Raw genomic sequence first — 17930 nt, forward strand, 5'->3', positions numbered from 1 at the left:
TATTTTGTTGAATCATATATTACCAGTACTTCTGTGCAAGAGGAAATTGGAACATTCAATGTGCTTCGGTTTGCATTTTGTGAATCTATAATATGTTAATCCTGTGCTATAACATTGAGTTGCACATTGTCCATGAATTAGAATGCTACTGAAAACTGATCTCCCCAATTATGTTATTTTCCACTATCCTTGTGCAATACGAAATGAATTTCAAGAGTTCTGCTTGTGCAAGTGGGCAAAGGTAGTATGGAAATCTATCTGTTCTTATAGATTACTTTCTCATCAGCATCTGTAGTGTTTGGAATGGTTATGAAGAGAACCATGTTTATAGCCAGTATAACTTTTTATATTACGACTAACATTTTATTTATGATTTTCCTCATAGTTTCAGTCACTGTGAATCATAGTTGCCGTTTTACCTCAGCATTGAGATGGAAATTTGTACATTGTTTACTAATTTTGTTTTATGTAGTCATAGGCTGATTTACCCAAAACTTCAAGTTTGTGGATAGATGTTATCTGAGGATAAGATGACAGCTGTTTAATTCAGCTGTTCCTATAGAATACAATCCTCTGTTTGACAAGTCCCAGCATGTCCCAGGCAATTTTTGTGACTGTCAGAAATAAACTTGGGCCCTGTTTTATGAAGAGTTAAAATTGATTATATAGTTGATTTCTATGGCAAGTCTATTGCAGCCTGTGTGGTAAAGAAATTTATAATCGATTATATCTTTTGATAAAACGGGGCCCTAGTTGATCAATGTATGGTACACGATATCTGAATTGGATGGTAAACTTTTCTACTAGTGTTTTAGTCTCAGTGCTTACCAGCGAATGTGCATGATTGCATTGTAAAAAAGGGGGAAAAAAGAGAGGAAAACAATAACATAGCCATAACATAGCCATGATATAAGAATGACTGGAGACTGGTTTATTGATATACATGTACCTGTATTCAAATTCAGTGCGTAATATACATGTACATGTATTCAAATTCAGTGCGTACCCTTATAACAAACGTAGTTCCTGACAGCCAGAAAACTTGTATATGGCTTGCCTGGCATAGCAACAAGTAATAACTAAATGCAGAATATTGGAATGCATTGAGGATTTACAGATGAACTGAATGCTTGTTGCATAAATTTGAATACATTAGTAAATGTAATATTTCAACACTACGAAGGTCAGGTTTCTTCATGTATTGTGGTTGTTTTTATTTCATCCATGCCATTTTAAAGGATAAATTGGCTAGCTGTGTATCTGTTTTATTCATTGATAGGAGTTTATGACAGTGGTCTGTTGTAATCACATGAAAGTGTAGAGGCAGCTTCAATTGAAGGAATGATTCCTTCACAAAGATTCAAGCTTTAGAGAGATGATCACTGTTATGTAGACCAAATGATTCTAAACATCCCCACCCATTACCAGTGAGTTGAGTTTGGTTATTTGATAAGTCTTCAAGAATATTGTGTGATTTTTTTTTTTAAATGTGTGTGTGTGTGTGTGTGTGTGTGTGTGTGTGCATGTGTGTGTGTGTTTTAATGCCTGTTAATCTTGCGTTTGCTCCAGGAGATAGTAGATGACGGTTAGTACGCTGTATTCCCAGTTTCAAGAAGAAAAATGAGAGATTCCATATGAAATCACTGAAATTGCTTAGTGTTGCTATGGTGATGACATGAATTAGACATGATATTGCATTTTGCAAGAACTCTTTGTCTTATGGTGCAGGAAGATTTTGATGTACACTAATCTTGAAAACTTTTTTTTTTCCTCGGTATTGCATATATTTGTTCTGTAATTACTGTCCATTCGAAGGGAATGAGAATACTTGTCCGAGTACACTAGTGGTAAAATGCAAGGCTGCTTGGATTTCATTGTGCTCAGTTTGCAGGCATTATTTTACAAAATTCAATGCTGATGTCTTGAGTCTTCATAATTAGTCTAGCCAGATGGAACATTAATATAAATAAACATTTGTCATGCTAATTCTTGTGATGAAATCATTGATGGATCATTGAATGGTTTAGAGGTGTCTCTACGTGCTTTAGAAGAAAGACAGTTTCATGGCTCAAAGTTGTATCAGATTTTAAGGTTGATACCAAATAAACTTGATGGCTAACCTTGAATGGAGCAAGCATACTAAATTAATGATTGTAAAATGTATAAAACAGGACGTTCTTGTGATACTCTGTTGCTATGGAAATGTGACCACAATAACTTTCTGTCATTCATTTGTATGCATATTTGTATAATATAAAGTTAATAACTTCAATTCAAACCCCTTGCATTCGCATACTTTGTCATTTTTGTTAGATGTGACAATAAAGTGTACAACAAATTATTGTGATAAGCATCAAGAAAGTGCTCATTTCAGTCATAAAAAGTGATATAATAGAAACATGCAGATGTAACACGAGTCCCCAAATTTACAAACTACAGCAGTATTTTAAAAGAAAATATGTTTAACATAGGTCTATACAACACATACAAACTGGTACTTCGAAGAAATTCACACATTCACACACTTGAGTACATTGGTACATGGGATAGACGTACAATGGTATGTAGCAATCAAAAGATTTAGACAAGAGTTTAAAGATCGATATCAACTAATTCTTCAATGATTCCAAGCTACTTTATGTTTGGTATTCTTGGTATTTGTAGCCTGCTAAGGTCATTTTTTTTTTCAATTAGGTGTGATATCAACAGTGAACAAGGCTCCATGAACATGATTTTTTCCAATAACAAGCAAACATACTTCTTGAAGACACAAAAGAATTTGTCTCCTTGGATTCATACAGGTTAAGTACTTTCTTTTGAAGGAACGCATGTCATTCTTTTTGTTTTTATCTTTGAATCGTGCACTTCTAAAATGCATCCAGTCTGTAGCCTGGCCAACATTGAAAATCAAATCAAAATATGATGGTTTTCTTTTTTATTTTCAAATCCAGTGTGATTACATTTTGACAGACACTTTAAACCCTCTTATATTATAGTCATTATTTTGTTGGGAAATGCATGCATGAATTTGACACATTTGCTGCGACAAGTGCTTTGGTCGTATTTTCTTCAAAGAACTTGGGGTTAGGGTTGTGATAGGGTTTTAGATTCAGTTTGATGTGAGGATTAGGATTAAGGTTAGGGTTATGTTTGTGGGTAGAATTTGTTTGGCTTAGCATGCAGATATTCATGTGAGCAATGATAATTGTTGCAGGAGCAAATGTTGTGGAACCATAATATATTCACATGTAGGACCTATGTGTGTGTTTGTGTGTGAGAGTTGACAAGAGAGAGAGAGAGAGACATACAGAAAAAGAAATAATTTCTGTGAGATGGTTACATGGATTATAGAAAATGTAAATGAAATGTGAAAGAAGTACCAGTAATTGAGGAAATGGATTGATTGTATGAATTTGGGAAGACACCTGTAGATGACATGGTTGTTGTTGGGTTTTTTTCTGAGTACTGCATAAATACCTTAATTGATACAAATAACAGTATGCAGAGGAACGGTTGCTGTGATTCCAGACTCATTTGTGTCAAAACTTTACAAATAGGTAGCTGAAGAAAAAGAAAAGAAAATGAAGAAACAAAACATTCTACCCAGACATGAGCATTAAATTCATGAGATATGCAAATATGGGCTTTCTTTCATTCATGACACATTTCTCAGACAACAGCATCTACAACCCAATGTTAAAGGGATAGTATAGTTTTGGTTGAGATGGAGTTTCAGGTTTCAAAGTTTTTCAATGATAATTTTTTGACATAATGAGCAACCTCTTATGAAATATAAATGAGCATAGAAGTCTAAGAGGAATTCAAAGTTTATTTGGTGAAAATAATTGCTTTTGAAATGGCTAAAATATCCAAAACAAAGCGATCCTAGAAAAGGTGGGACCCACATTTCATTAAGATTGCTTTGATTTACTTTACTTCTAGATATCTCAAACATTTTGATTCCAAATTTTATCAAAACTTCTGAATTCCTTTTAGAATTGTATTCTCTTTATCATTTCATAAAGTGGTTCTTAAGCATCTCGCAAAAAGTTAAAAGCTGAACAGTGAATCCTCATCTCCGGTGAGCCACATACTCCAGGCTAGTTCTAAGAATAAAGATGAGCTTAGATTCTCGGCAGTAAAACGCCATCTCGTGTCTGAGGGGACGTAAAACCGCGTGTTCAACGTTGTGCGGCGGCGCGGCGGCGGCACCCACATGGTGGCATGGACAGCGTGTGTGGCGTGGATCACTGCATGATGAGGTTCTTTTGCGACGCGTGTACCATCGGGGAAGGACGTTGAAAGGTACACGTACCCAAAATGTAAGTGATTATGATCCAGGGGCCTCTATTTGACATCAGTGTTTATGTTTTCAGAATCGTGCACTTTCCCTATGAGTTTCAGAAAGTGAAATGTATGCTTACTACGAATATTTGCGTTCATTAGGCCTCGGACTGAGTCACAGAGTGATTGATCTTTCCCGGTGGTGTGTTCAAAATGGCGCTCCTCCACCGTGTGTGTATGCTATAAAGGATCGATTCTAAATGACCATGTGCTCGCCACCATAAGTGGAAGGGCAGTGTCATAACTTGTAGAAGAAAGCAGATATATACCGTTTTGCTTTTACCATTTTTGGTAATTTTTCCCTCAATGTTTGTGTGTGTAGAAATGCACACCATGCACACCTACCATTTCCTTGCTTAATTTGTCAATGAAAACTTCTTGTGGCTATCAGAAATGTCAAGATGGACCATATCTGACGGTTTCATGAAATTTCATAGCCAATTACAGAAGAAAAGTAGCTAATTTTGACTCAAAAGTACGCCGATTGACGGCTGTGTCAGCGTAGCATGATGAATGATCGATTATGTGGAAGAGCGATAAACGATGATAATCGATCGTAGTCTGTGATACAGCCGCTTGTTTGGTGTTTAACCACAAAAATTACGTCGGCTTGACAGTAAAAAGTGGAAGAAAGAAAGTGATCTTGATGCGTCTGTTTTTTATCAGTTTTAGTTAATTTTCTCCTGTGTGTGCATATGACTGTATATCTATCACCATTTTTTGCTGACTAAATGATGGAAGGATAATATGTGTACAAAACAGTAAAAGATATATGAAAAAAAAAGAAAATGATATCCATCATTAATATTGCACAATAAAATGGACCTTTACTACAAAACAAAAGCAAATATTGGGGTTGCAGTTCTTGTATACATAATTAAAAAATGAAATGGAAAAATTAATACTATCATGAAAACAATTATTTTTACAATGTACTATAATTCGAACTTATAGATTAAAAACATATCGCCATGTCAATTTCAATATTCTGTTTCCACAGCGCCATGAGTATCTTTTTAGGTGAAATGAGCACTTTATAACTAAGAAGTCCACTATATTACTACATGATTGTACACTTTTTCTAACACTATTCTCATTAATTTATTACTATTAGGCCTATATGTAGACTACTAGAAACAAATCCCCTTTGAATTCAACTTCCTTCTCATCTTCTTTTCTCTCTCTTACTCTCTCTCTCCCTCCTTCTAATAGCCTTACCTTTTTCTTCCACTTTTCCTTCAACTTCATTCTATTCCCTTCAACACTATTCAAATTATAAAATTATCAACTTTTGCCAAGATGAAATCAATACTTGCCACAATCTTTAAAGAAAGGACGTCCAAATCCTGATATGAATAATCTGTATCAATAATTTGAATAGTATTAGTAATAGTGATAAGATCGTGAAGATTGTGGCAATGGAAACAATGAGAAAAAAAAATACGAAAAATAAAGTAGGCCCTACACATATTGCACGAATCGCGTTCGATATTGTGAATAGAATCTAGTTAACGGCTAATTAGAGACTACCAGAATCGATTATAATCGTTGACATCGTTCTCTGTGAAATCAATACACTACTTACTACGTCGGAGATTATGTTCGCAACAACCGTACTTTTCAGCTCCGATTTCTCATTTTTCTTCCCTTTTGGCTTTCTAATTCCATGAAAATCTCGGATATGGTTCAATTTAGCATCTCCAATAGCTGCACAAAATTTGATAGACAAACGGCGAAGCGAACGGTAGGTGTGCATTTCTACAAGATTACCGTGTGTGTGTGGTGGGGGGGTTGGTGGTCATGGGTAGAAGAGAACAACGAAGAGAACACAATTAACGAAAGAATGAGAATACTTTTCTTTTTATTTCATCAATAAAAATGTGGAAAATCGTATAATTTATACGAGAAGAAAAAAAAAACCCTCAGACCCGTGGAATTCCACAGGTGCTGCTAGTAAAATTCTAGAATAACATTGAGCACTGCTGTGAGAAAGCAGGTTTGATAATGATAGCACTAACGTCAATTACTCCGTATGGTCGCCACTTGTGTGTAATTCTTGTGCACGTCCGGGCTGGCGAACTAATATCGGCACTGAATTAGTTCGCCGCCCATTATAGCCGGCCACATATTATTAGCGTGTGTGTTATACATACGCTTCAATGAAGGAGGCATTGTCGGTCACTGCGTTTGAAAATCTCCCTTAATCTGCCACCTGAAATCCATTCTAAATCAAAAACATCCTCGCATCAAAAATGGTTTTATCACCTGTTACATATGGTAAAATATATTTTGATTAAAATTTTTTGTGTTTTTACGGAGGAAAAAGGTGAATTACGAATGTATTTTGAGAGTGATGAAAATCCGTCGCCCAACCTGATCTCCGATCGCGGTGCGCGTTACATGTGATATGAATGTCTGGCGACCTTACCGCAGTGGCGACCATACCGTAATTGACGTTACTACAGTAGGGCCTACTAGAGTAGAGAGACTCTATGTTTTGCCTGCACCTTCTGCCGTGGTACTGCCCTAGGCCCTACTGGTATGTAGGGACCTTACTAATACTATCAATAAAAAAAAAAAAAAACGGGCTTTAGAATCTCTGCAATCTGATTGGTCAATTGTCGTGCATTGATTTTTACTGATCCACACTGAGCCATGGTGATGCATCCGATAAAGTCTGAGCCATAGCGTCCGATAAAGTGTGAACGCATGGCTCAAGTCCAGTGTAGATAAATTATCTAGTAGGATCTACAGTAGGTACATGTACGGGACACATGTCATGACTAGCTGGGAAAATGCTTGTATTTCATGAATTTACAGGCCCATTTTATAACAGAAATGATGCACATCAGGCCTATCTCGTGGATCAGTACAGTTAGAATTGGATGCTCTCGTTTAACTTTGGAACCGTCTAATAAAACCCACTCGCTGCACGTGTGGGTTTAAACAGTTTCAAAGTTAAACTCGCGCATCCAGTTCTCACTGATCCACTCTGTCTTGTGCATCATTTGTACGTGTATACCGACAGATGGGCAATTCCGCAGGTAGTACTGGTAATGTAAGGAATTTTGCATTCTTATTTTGTCCCGCAAAATCACCATTTATTAATTTCATGTGAAAATCATGCAAAACATGTTCATCCTTCCCAGGTTTATGATATAGAGGTCTAGAATTTTGTTAGAAAAGAGTGAATACAATTCAGCAAATATTAGAGTTGCCATGGAAACTTCATATTTAGGGTCAGGTACATTACAAAAAAAGGACATGACAAAGAAAAATCTTTTGTGACAAAAAGAATGCACAAATGTACGTTACTACAAACAAACATTGCATCACAACAAAGGTTCCAGCAAATATTTTTACAGTGGTGGATCCAGAGGGGGGAGCAACTGGTGACCTTTATGATTACTTGACTGCACCACTGCATTGTGATTGTCAAACTCAATCCAGATAAGATGATTGTGTGTGTGCATTTTTGATATGATGGTTTCTAGATATCCAATTTGTACTAAAAATGTTATTTTCAAAGATCTTTCATTTGTAACAATCTTTGGCATTATAAAGAAATATGAATACTTTTTATGGTTTCGTGATCAATTGACTTAGTTGAACTGCTAAACCTGGGGGGGGGGGGGGGGGCATAAAACACTTTTAAAAGACACCTGAAAATGTGTGAGTTGATAGGTAAAAGAATTATCATTCAACGTTCCTATATGGAACATAGTTTAGTAATCACTTTTCATTCCATTGTATAATGCCGCTATGATGGTATCAATGTAAGATTATGAAGAATATCACCTCAGCTCATAGTGAATAATTTCAAAGAAATTCTGCATCTGAGAATCCTCTTCCCTTTGTGTAAAAAAAAAAAAGTATGAGAACCTTACTGAAATTGAATTTAGAATCTGTATCTTAGATAGGTATGGTCAAGATTGATGCTAACTTATTGGCATTAGAGATCTATGATATCAGTGACTGTTTTTCCATAAAACCCCATGTTGAGGTTTTTTTGTGATATATGTGGCTTTGATTTGTTTCATATGACATGTGTCGGTTCTTGGGGAAATAGCTGCACTGTAGAAACATTTGACATTGAAGCCAATGATGATTAATCCGTTAGACGCTGAGGAGGTTGGTCCAAAATTTTGCCTCGTTCATCGTGCGGAAATATTAATCTGAAGGTGGGCAGATGTGGCTGCAGTTATCCCCCTTGTATAATTGATACTTGCAGTGGTCAAGCTCATTTCTTTCATGGGGCTACTCCAGTTCTACCATGTGTCTTCTAAGTTCTATTGTTGTCTGAAAATATGTATGTATAGGCCTATTGTGTTGGCCATCTGATTTAACGGTGATTACCAACCTAGAACTATTTCACTTTGTCTCTGGTCTCTTTCTTTAGTTCTTGCTGACAGAAGCCGACTGTATTCCATTTCAAGAAAGGTATTTCATCACCATGGCTGTCAAAGGTAAATCAATAATAAATCAATAATTTTAAATTCAAAATAGTGTTGTACGAAAGAGTATGATTAGATTATGTAATTGCAGCAATGCCATGAGCTATGGGAGTAAATAGCACTAATGGAGAAGTTAAGATGGAGTTACCTGGTCATATAAAGCTTTATTCAATCCTGTAAACCCAGTCATGGAGACTTCCCAGTATATTGTTACAATAAGTAGACAAATAATTGGTCATTGAGACAGCATTTGAAAGCATACAGTAGTATTTGTTATTTGCATCCAGACACAAATATTGATTATCCATGTCTATACAGATAGAGGGCCCACATTTATTCTGACAATTAAGAATAGAAGTTATTTTCAGTCTTGGTGTGGAGTGAGGTCTGATGATTATCAGTCAAGAAGCTTATGAACTCATGACATGCTTACAGTACCTAGTAATAATCAACATAACAGTTTTTCCATAAAAATGTACCTGTTCTTGAAAGTGAAGTGGCAGCAGATGTCTGAGGTAGAAGTTAAATCTAGATGATTGAAGTTTAGAGCTTTTCATTAAATGTACTACATTTCCACCATTGCAGTACAGATGATAGGTCTCTCAGAATGGATGGATGCATGTGAATTTAAGCAGATGATGGTATTTTGTGTTATTAAATTAAATGTATGATACATGTATGAGTCACAGTTCATAGGAAGGTGCTCAATGTCAGAAGTTGAAAAGGGCAGGGATTATTGTATTTGAATTATTTAAAAAAACAAACAATGATGCCTGATGTTTAGCCGATGATGATTAATCCGTTAGACGCTGAGGAGGTTTGGTCCAAATATTGCCTCACAAATCATGCGGAAACTCTTGCCTGAAGCTGAACAAGGGCAGATGTTTGTTTTCTACTCCCTATGGTGAATTTCAGGGAAGGGAAATACAGTTGAAAAAGAAATTGTAATAAAAATACAGCAAGAAATGTGGATTTATTACACCAGAGAAAGTTGAAAGTGTACCAGAGGTTATGACGCAAAGAGATATGCAGTATTGGAAACCAACATTCCAATACTATGGTAATTAATTTCCAATAGTATGTATATTCCATGACATACTAGTATAACTTTGACAATATTACTGTATTAGAAGTACTTATTTTCTCTTTCTCTCCCATCGATCCTAAAAAAGAAATGAAGCGTGAAGCAGTCCTGGACATCTTGAGGCAAGTTGAGTTTTAAGATATCACAGACGGATAGGTCATCCGTTATTATTATATTATTATTATAGGTCAGTGTACTCTGTCAACAGTGCTGTTTTATGAAAGGCGTACAATGAAAAAAGTCAGCTGAGCTAATCTCATTTAATCTCACCTTTGTTTACATGGAAGCAAATTCTTTGACTCACTACATTAACTACATTTTCATGCAATGTTGAGATTGGAGTCCAAGTGCAAATGAGACTGTCTTAAATCTGCCACTTGATAAAAGAGCACTTCACTTGTTAGAGGTTGACTCGTAGAAATATTGCTGTCTTGCACCCAGGACTAACTTTCCACAAATATTTCATGAAATCAATCTTTTAAGCGTAAATCTCTGAAAACTGTGATGATGAGAATGCAGATTGTTTCAAAGAAGTGTTATTTTAATCCATGTTGATTTAAAAGAATCTATCAATATTTTTTTTTACAGAACTACATACCACGGGAGTTTAACAAAAAGAAGGAAGAGAAATCCCACTCTTGTAAAGGAAGGTAAGTTTAAAAAAAAATAAATCTAAATTTGTTTCTTTAATTTGAATCCACTTTGATTCATGTTTTGATCCTGTTGGAATGATGGATGAATGTGGAGAACTACTGTGTAGACATAGAATTCATTATCAAGCCATCTACATGGATGTATTCAAGGGTTGTTGAGAAAACTTTGCATTTTTCACCCTTTAGACATCTATAAACTTGTTTTAATGCACCTGTTGCATTGAGAGTGATATCAAGTCAAGTTATGAAGGGAAAACAGTCATAATGCAGTCAAAAGTCACACAGTTGACTGACATTAGTTTTGATGTGAATTATAACTTTGCATCAACATGATAAGTTTGTGTTAAAACATGTTATGCCATCGAAATGTGGACTGTTTCAGTGCATAATGAAATGCAAGAAGGGCTGTACACAGTGAATAATATAAAACTCTTAGACACTGCACACTTCTGTGATTCAGTCTATGGAATGATGATCCATATGTTTCCCTATTGGTCTGAAAATACAATGTGGTCATAATTGAATCTGACCTGTGGACTGTATGAGAAGTGTTTTGTTATGGCTTACAGAATATAGTCGAGTGTATAGATGTGCATTTAACTTTTTCTGTTGACCTTTTTTCAATTGTTTTTCAGTCACCTGATCCTCTTGTAAGCAAACACTCCATGAGGCTGCACAAACTATCTCCTGCCTTTGCAGTGGAGATGAGGAATGGCTGTGACATCACAGATGCAAGGAGAGACTGAAGACGGGTGCTGCGTTAGGCGGGACTGCAGCATGATTTGAAGTGAGGTAAATGTGTCTCGTCTGCGAGTGTAATGCAGTGATTGGCAAAGCTTGGGCAAGAAGAACTCGTTTGCTATTATCAATGTCATTTTATCGATGTCATTTCATATCGCCTCTCTGGAATTTGATGTTGGTGTGTTAGTGATGACATTGATACTCTACCATGATGAGATGATGTTGCAATAGGCAGGTGTAGCAGTCCTTCCCTAGTGGGCGTCAGAGATGTCATATTTATAGTGGAACAAGCCCAGTGAATGATGATCATTGTTTTCCCTTAGACTCTGAGGCATCTTATTGTGATGTCATCATTATTCTGACCTGGGCTTTTGTAGATGTAGGTTTTAAGTAATCTTTGTGTATTAAGTTATGAATATGCTCTAATGAACATATTCAATTCTTCCACCACTTTTTCAGTTTCCAAAGTGATTTATGATCATCTCAAAGTAAACATAATTTTGTAATTCTGTAAAAAGTAATTTCACTCTGCCAGTAATGACTGTCCCATGAAACAAATTAAATGATTACAATGATAATTTTCTTCACATGTAGATGAGAGTGTTAATCAAATCAATCATGCACTCTGTAGGTGTTTGGGGATTATCAGTTGATAATGTTAAGTCATTGAGTCAGAACCTACAAGTTTAGAAGCAAGCAGTTGAGAGGGTAAGTGGCTGTACGAGTAGAAAGGATCTCCATACTTTGAAGCCAAGAAGCTATGAATGTCTTTTTGTTGTTAAGATATCATTTTCAGTTCTCACAACAACCCGAAATCTTTCTACAGTGCATTCGAATGCTCCAAAAAGAAATTAATTGTCACCTATCGCAGTATCCCTCAATGAAGTTCAGATATATTGAGACCTACTCCAAAAGTCACCATTTGTATTCATACTGGAATTTGGAGTAGAAGGAAATGCTGTGAAAGCAAGGTTGCAGAGGCTGGTGATTTTATCTCATAGTTATCAGTATCTGAACCAGTATTTAAAAACTTTATTGTCTCCATTGACTTGGATGTTAAATCTTATGTAATTGTGTGTCCGTGTGTTCATTTCAGAGATCATCCCAAGACAACTTGGGCAGATGACACACCAGTGAAAGGCAGCACAAAGTTTGGCTGAAGGTAACTTTATCTGATCACTTTGCCATACATGCAGGGAGGGAACTATGGAACTGCAGCGCACTCTTGTGTAACAAACACAGTAATAACAAAATTCTCATTACAAAGAAGTAAGAATAAGGTCCCTAAATTATCTATGTATCTGTATATACTCTACTGTTCGACTAAAATGAAATATCGATGTAATGAAATAAAACCGCCAATCCCAAAGACTTCATTATAACAGGGGCCAACTACATAGTGATACAATTTCATAAAATGTACAACAAAGCACCTTGTGAGATTTTCATCTTATGAAAAAAGTGAAAGAGCTTAAAAATGTAGTACCCTGAAAATGCCATCCTCACAATACATGACTCATTTTGGCTATTATTTCAATTTATTTGTTATTAATTTGTTTGTGTGTGTTAAGCAGGGTAGGGCAGCTCGATGTATACTTTTGCATTGAATTATTTTAAACCTCTTTCAATTAGGATGTAGGAAAAGTAAAGCTTTTATGGCATGCTAAACATAGTACCAGTGGTTCTGAGAATGATGTATACACCTTTGGGGTTTGGAGAGGGGGAAAAGGTCTTTCCCAATGAATTCCTACCCACTTGCTAGATAGTATCTGACTCAGAACCTCAGTCCCAATTACTTTATAGGACTTGTTTTGCCAAAGCTTTGAAATGAACCTTACTGAAATAGTGAAAGTGGAGAAAGACTGATGTAATTCTCGTCATGTGCTTTTCCAAACATTTATTAATTGGAAGTAGAGCGTTGCTTTATCAAGCTTTGTTTATTTTCATTTTCTCCTTTATTCTATTCTACTCAAGTCTTCATGAACAGATTCAAACCTGGCAGTGGACCCTACCTGACTTTACTGCAAAAGCTTCGGTGAAACAGGACTCAATTCCCCACCAGTAGACCACATGGAAAGAAGGAATTAGAACAAAAAATTCTGCCAAGAAAATTTAGTCAGTGCCATGCACAGGTGGACATGACATGCAAATTTGAGGGAGGGGCATGTTCTGTTTAATTTTCTTTGATACATCATGTGTTGTGAATGTTAAATGCAAATTAAGTTCATCCTTTTCCATTAACTTCAGCGTGATGATCTTGGTTGCACTAGAGAGCAATCATGCACATAATTGCAGAAATGCATATTTCTTGATCAGAAAGAGTGATGTCCATATGGAGTTACAATAAAGGGGAAAATGTTCCCTTGAACCATGAAGGAATATGAAGACAGGGCATTGAAGAAAATATCCTTGTGTGCCATCTGTCTAGCAAATGCAACTGTAACAGGGGAATAAATACATCTGAAAAGGCATAACTCTCTGGACCATAAGCAAGATATCTTGCCCAACAGCACATGTCTCTTTGGCCAGACATTTTAGCCCTGCCTGCTGTCATCTACTGATGAAAATTGGCCAGTTAGAGAAAGCTCAAAATTCTCTACAGGCGAATGTATAACACCACAAGGGATAACATTGTCTTTTTCTCACCACTTGACTTCATAATTTCTCGTTATATTCAGAGTATTTGCTGAACTGAATGAACAAATTTATTGTAGATATTCAAGTATTACAATATCACACCTTTTTATATGAAACAGAGACCATTGAAATGTAAGTTACAATGCAGCACCAATGTATTTAAAACATGCTGGTCCCGATGGGAAGTACAAAGCAGAAGAAGCTGGACTCAAAAGGTGTTCAATATGTATCATGATTATCCTGTTTGATATACTTGAGGTATTCAACATTTTAAATATTTATTATAAATGTCCATCTGCCATGAGAGAAAGAAACGAATATACATGTACCATATAAGCAGTTGCCCTCCACCCCAAATTTGGTGTGGGGGTTGTGATGTTTACAATTTTTTGGTGTGGCATGGAAAGAGGAAGACCGATCTCGATTTTAGCAAAGTTTTGAGAAATATATGTCAAGGTGACACATAGTTTATACAGGGGTGTGAGAGTTGATTAAAGCTGATTTAAGCTTCTTTTTTTTCTTCTTCTTCTTTCATTTGGGTGTTGATATTCTGCTTATTTTTAGTTTTTTGTGCACTTCCTTTGTGCAGAAATGGAGGAGCTTTTATTGACTTGAGCATTTCAGCACTTCTTTATTTGTGGTCATTCTCACCCCTGTTTATAGTACTGGGTAAATGATTTTAAATTCACATCTGCAAGTACTAGACTTAGGAAAATACAGGAAAATCACCTCGGCATGCAGTCACAAGAATGAGGTGAAAGCTTCAGTTTGTATAATTGTCAGCATTATTTCCATTGTCATCTTGAAATCTTCACTGAGACCTTCATCAAATGTAAGACAAGAGTCAAATGCAGTTATATTAATAAGAAGCAGTCTGTGTATGTAATTTCTCAACGACAGTCTTCGTCTGGAAATTTCTGTATTAGCTTTGTTAACTGCATACTTGAGCAGTCTTAGGTTCACCCTTGTTCAATCTGTGCTCTCAATACTTTCAAAATCTTAATCTGTGAAAGTGAAATTCTGAATATCTGCCGGAAAGGGATAAAGAATTAACCCAGGAAATATTTCTATTGGTGATGGAATTTTTAGCTCACCTGAGCCAAAGGCTCAAGTGAGCTATTGCGATCGCCCTTCGTCCGGCGTCCGGCGTCCGTCGTCCGTCGTGTGTAAACTTTTTACATTTTCATCTTCTTCTTGAAAATCCCAAGACCGATTTTCATCAAACTTGGCAGGTAGCATCCCTAGGGGGTTAGGAACTCAATTTGTTAAAATGGGCACCATGCCCCACCCAGGGGGCCCCCAAGGGGGCCCAAACCCCCCAAAATTAAGGAATCTGTAAAAATCTTCTTCTCTAGAACCAGAAGTGATAGAGCTAAGTTAATACTATGAGTTAGTACATTGGCCCCCAAGGGGGCCCAAACCCCCCAAAATTAAGGAATCTGTAAAAATCTTCTTCTCTAGAACCAGAAGTGATAGAGCTAAGTTAATACTATGAGTTAGTACATTGATGACTATAGTTTCAAGTTTGTTCATGGCAGAATCAGGGGTGCCCCCCTTGGGACCCAGGGGAGGGGGGTGGGGAGGGGTCCTAATGGGGCCTAAATTGTACATTTTCATCTTCTTCTTGAGAACCCCATGACCCATTTTCACCAAACTTGGCAGATAGCATCCCTAGGGGGTTAGGATCTCATTTTGTTAAAATGGGCACCATGCCCCACCCAGGGGGCCCCCAGGGGGGCCCAAACCCCCCCCCCCCCCCAAAAAAAAAAAAAAAATGAAGGAATCTTTAAAAATCTTCTCTAAGATAAGCTAAGATAATACTATGAGTGAGTACATTAATGACTGTAGTTTCAAGTTTGTTCATGGCAGATCCAGGGGTGCCCCTCTTGGGGGCAGGGGGGGGGGGGGGGTTGGGAAGGTCCAAATGGGGGCCTGAATTGTACATTTTCATCTTCTTCCTGAAAACCTCATGATGGATTTTCGACAAACTTGGCAGGTAGCATCCCTAGGGGGTCAGGATCTCAATTTATCAAAGTGGGCACCATGCCCCATCCAGTGGGCCCCAGGGGGCCCAAACCCCCCCAAAATGAAGGAATCTTTAAAAATCTTCTCTAAGATAAGCTAAGATAATACTATGAGTGAGTACATTAATGACTGTAGTTTCAAGTTTGTTCATAGCAGATCCAGGGGTGCCCCTCTTGGGGGCAGGGGGGGGGGGGGGGTTGGGAAGGTCCAAATGGGGACCTGAATTGTACATTTTCATCTTCTTCCTGAAAACCTCATGATGGATTTTCGTCAAACTTGGCAGGTAGCATCCCTAGGGGGTCAGGATCTCAATTTATCAAAGTGGGCCCCAATGCCCCCAAATTAAGGCATCTTTAAAAATTTTGGCCCTTATTGTACATTTTCACGTTCTACTTGAGAATGCCTGGTCAAATTTTAGTAAAGCTGTGAATAATTTAGATTAGTGACTGCGTGAAAGATGAACTTGCGATACTCAGGTGAGCGCTAGACCCGCGGGTCTCTTGTATTTTTTCCTTTTATTGCAAAGTATACATATAGAAAAAAATAGTTCTGTCAAAGGTTTGTGGTTTTAATTCTGAGCTAATGTGCGCTGTAGAGAAATCCAGCAGTTATTAAGACTGGCGTAAAATACTGTATCTCGGATGTTTTATGCTAACATTCATTAGGTACGGTGGCCAAAAGTAGCTCAATCTCGACTGCTACTTCAACAGATGTACTGTTTCAATATGGTGTGGTGAATTTTGTAGAATTCTGATTCTGCTGGAAGGGCTTCCAACCTGGAGTTCAGGAAATGAGGTTTAGGCCTTCATGCATCTTTGTGAAAGGAAGACTGCAGGTAATTGTCATAGTCGTGTACATAGCACCAAAGTTATATTTATTTTGCCTTTTCCCCCTTTTTTTTTTCTACTGATCATACCTATCAGTTCATATCTGCCTGTGACGATTGTATTGTGTTTTGATTCATTGATAAAACACCGTGCACAAAGGCTTATACTGCAGGATTTATTTTCACCCAGCTGAAAAGAGACATAAAACTTCCCCTCTGGTCTATTTGTATTTTAGCAACCAAGATACATCAAGGACAATATGGCCATAAACTGTCACTAAATCCATCATGGCATTGTGAGGGTAGCTTTATAGGAGAGATCATGTACCAAGATGCCATATGCGATGTAACCATGTTTTCCTGCACATTTTTTAAGACAAAGGAGTGAAATGTCCTTGCATTGTCAAGTAAGCGAGACTGATGATCGGGAAACCCTTTCAAGCAGTGTGTCATTTAATTGATATAGGTGCTCATTGAGTCATGTGTGATGAACTAAAATGTACTACTTCCGACTTGCTCCTCCTTTGTTTTTGTAAGTCAAGGTTTCATGTTTTTTTATTTTCTTGACTTTTTCATGATCTGACCCCTGTTTACTATCATGCAGAACAAAAAAAAAAAAAAAAAAAAAAAAAAAAAAAAAAAAATACCGGCAGTAGTGGACAGCGGCTGTAATAAATTTGCTACAAGAAGTTGTTTTGAAGGTACCAACTTGTACAACTTATTTCTTTGTTGAAGCAGTCTTCAATAACCAGGATATAAGTATTGCCCCTTTCCAGTTGGATTGTGTTCAAGGCACAATACTACAGAAAGATGACTTGTCAAACTTGTAGGTGCCTACGTGTAGTATTGTACATAAGACATGGATCCAGTCGTCCTTGAGAACAAGCATAGATGTGTTCGTGTTTTTCATTATTCAGTGTCTGTAAGTTAACTCGCTGGAGTAATGCATATGTGCTGCTGTTTTTGTAGATGAATACATGCAATTGTGTTTACATAATCGTGTAAGTTTGTGTTACATCTGTTTTATTTCAAGATATGAGTCTAGTGAAATCAAAACATTTCTGAAATGGTGTATAGTGATGTTGCTGTCTGTGGAACAAATTAGAGTATAGTAAATTTGGTCACAGTTTTTGTTTTGTTTTTTAATTCATTTTTCACATTTTCAT

The 17930-nt window shown here is 36.9% G+C and overlaps 1 long non-coding RNA gene across 1 annotated transcript; it reads left to right on the forward strand.

Moving 5' to 3' along the window:
- The first annotated feature begins 10468 nt into the window (after positions 1–10468).
- Positions 10469–13962, forward strand: LOC140237996 (uncharacterized). The gene is made up of 4 exons (XR_011901874.1): positions 10469–10532; positions 11171–11327; positions 12373–12438; positions 13251–13962. It is a non-coding gene; the product is annotated as an uncharacterized lncRNA (long non-coding RNA).
- Positions 13963–17930: the final 3968 nt, after the last annotated feature.

This window comes from Diadema setosum, chromosome 14, assembly GCF_964275005.1.
Source record: "Diadema setosum chromosome 14, eeDiaSeto1, whole genome shotgun sequence".
NCBI lineage: Eukaryota > Metazoa > Echinodermata > Echinoidea > Diadematoida > Diadematidae > Diadema > Diadema setosum.